The sequence below is a fragment of the Balaenoptera acutorostrata genome, chromosome 4 (genome assembly GCF_949987535.1).
Source record: "Balaenoptera acutorostrata chromosome 4, mBalAcu1.1, whole genome shotgun sequence".
In the NCBI taxonomy this organism is placed as follows: Eukaryota; Metazoa; Chordata; class Mammalia; order Artiodactyla; family Balaenopteridae; genus Balaenoptera; species Balaenoptera acutorostrata.
In genome coordinates this window covers 105,195,723-105,198,539 of record NC_080067.1, presented here as the reverse complement: position 1 = coordinate 105,198,539, position 2,817 = coordinate 105,195,723, and the positions used below count along the sequence as shown (strand labels likewise).

Below are 2,817 nucleotides of genomic sequence, written 5' to 3'. Positions count from 1 at the left end.
ATGGCTTGTGAAGCCTGACCGCCAGCGTTTGAAACCTGGCTTTGCCACTTATGAACTTGGACAATTATTTAACCTCTCTGTGCCTTGGTTTCCTCATCCATCAGATGAAGTTAGAAATAGCACCTACCTCTTAGGGTTGTTGTAATGATTAAAAGAGTTAACCTAGAACATACAGCATAATGTCTGGCAATAAATATTCACTCTATTATTAGAAGATTTTTTTGTTTTGGTTTTGGTTTTGGTTTACCCAAAGAGTTTTATTTGGGCAGACCTGGGGACTGGGAGGGCCTGCACATAAAAGAAGGTGTTGGGCCTCTTGGTGGTGAAGCATGGCTTGTGCTGACAACGCAGGACCTGGTGGGGCAGCCGGAAGTTGATCTTGGAGTCATGGAATTGCTTGACTGATGGTGGGGGACACCTGCTGGCTGCGATCTCCTCCACCTTCATGATCTGGATCGAGTGGGCCCAGGCACGGGGCCGGGCACCCACGTCGTGGTCTGCAGGGATCAGGAGGGGACAGGGTGAATTGTACATCCCCCCAAACCTCCCATCACGTGTGGGGGAGGTGGGCACTTGGGGACCCGGTGGCCACAGCATCTGGTCCCAGCAGGCACTGGCTACCAGGGGTGTAGACCCTCCAAATTCACTTTAAGAGGCACGACCACAGCCCCCAAGGGAAACAAGATCCACTTGCTGTTAGCACCTCTGTTTAAACTGCTGCTATATGAAACAGCAGTTCTTGGGGCTAGGGCCTTAGAAGCGTTTAATAAAGATGCTCATTGATTCTGTTTCAAAGAGACTTGAGAAACACAGGACCCTTTTTAAAAGAAAAAAGAAATTTTCAACATTCTACCCAGCTGGGCTAAGACTTCAGGCTTTAACCCCTGCTAGAGTGAAAACGGAATGGCAGGAACCAAAGGTACAGGGTGGTGAATGGAGCAGGATGAAGCTGGTCTTCGTACGTTCCTCCAGAGAGTTTGTATTTTATTCGGAAGTCAGTGGAAATTCATCTAAGGTATTGAGGCAGAAGATGGCATAATCAGATCTATATTTGAGACAGATCACTCTGCAAGTGGAGTGGGGGATGGAGAGCGAGCGGTGATGCTGAGGCAGATCGGTAGGGGAGCCCAGGTAGACGCAGTGGTGCTCCTTTTCCATCCTACGGAATGGTCTCCAGAAAGCATTACAATGATTTACATTAGTAGTGATTCCAGTATTAATAATTTGAAGCTTATAAATCCTTTCTTCTTAAGTCAAAATAGAGTGGAGTTTGTAATGAAGCGCTCTGCCCCAACCCTACCCTATGATTTATACACACTATAGAGTATAAGTACCTGGCAGGCACCCTCCCTAGGTTTTGAAGCAATCACCAACTGCCTCACAACGCCAGACGCTGTAAAAGGGGCACATTCTGCATCCTGACTCGTGATACTGTAGAGGTTGGGGTAGATTTCCAGTAGCCATGGCAGCTTTGAAGTGTCTGACCTAAAAGGTTTAAAATAAACTTCAGTTCTGCTCTATCACTTCCCCAGCCAGAATGGGAGGAGCTGCCAGTGGGGTGGGAGGGAGTGGAGGAGGAGGGGAAGGCTGAAGTCACACGCTCCTTATTGGCTTTACCTAAAATTCACCAACACTGTTCTGCTACCATCAAATTAGCAGAGTCAACAGTGCTAGGGGAAATAGCTACATGAGTCTTTTCTCTAGTTCCTGAGGAGGGGCTATAAACGATTTTATGAGAAAAGAATCCATCCCTGGAGCCCCCTCTGACAGGATCAGTTCCTACTTGTGCACTCAGCCAAGCCTTATACATCACCCATATACCTAGTCACTAAATTCCTTAGAAACATACCTGTTTCTAAGTCTCTGAAAACATGCAAAATGTAAATAGATAAAACAGCTCTTCCCTCTGTTGTTCAGATTGAAGAATCATAGGATATTGTCTTAGACTGCTTAGAGCTAGAAAGAACCTAATCCAATGGTTTTCAAATGTGTTTTAGTATCAGATCCCTTCAAATGAAATCCTGTCAAGTTCAATTAATATGTTCAATTAATTGAACATTAATATTTGAACAGAAAGCAGAGCTACTTCTATTTCTATCTGGGAAATGCCTCTCTCTGTGTTTGTCACACCTCCAACACCCTATTGTGTGAATTAATTCTTTGAACGCCTGGGACTTAGAGAAGCAAAGTCTGATTTGGAGCCAAGTCATGATTAAACAATTTCTTCCATTTTACAGAGGACAAATATGAGTCCCAGAGAGCTAGTAATTATTTGAGTAGAGTGTAAAATCAACAGGGGGATGCATAGAAATAAAATCAAAGGTTATTGTTCAAATGCATGATAGAGCATAGAGTTTGGAAAGGATTTTCTTAATGGTTTCTTCAGAGTTGGATCAATGAGTCAAGAAAAACAAGATAAATTGCAATGTGTGAGGGGCAAGAAGAAGGTTTAATTTAGATCTAGAGAAGGATTTCAATAGAAAGAGATGCAAACTTTGGAACTTTGAAATCTCTGGCCCAGAATTTGTTCAATGTAGCAAAGCTGCATATCTGTCTACAGAGAATCAAAGCCAGCTTTTAATTAAAGTCCTGCATTGTGGTGGAGACCTTCAGCCCTATCAGCCATTAGTCATCATCACCCTTGGCATTATCAAATATCCATTACAGGTCTTTACAAGTTTAACCCAGAGGTCCTTTTTCCACTGGACACAGTTTGTGCAGATCAATAGTTGAGACAGACAACAACATGGTAATTTCCTGAAGATTCATAGGAGAAAAACTACTCAGTTCCAACCTTTCTTGGTTTTTTTTCTGCAT

General features: G+C 43.5%; 1 non-coding gene across 1 annotated transcript; it reads right to left on the bottom strand.

Moving 5' to 3' along the window:
* Nucleotides 1-624: 624 nt before the first annotated feature.
* LOC114236066 (small nucleolar RNA SNORA68) lies at nucleotides 625-756 on the bottom strand. The gene has a single exon (XR_003622104.1). It is a non-coding gene; the product is annotated as a small nucleolar RNA SNORA68 (small nucleolar RNA).
* Between the last annotated feature and the right edge of the window lie 2,061 nt (nucleotides 757-2,817).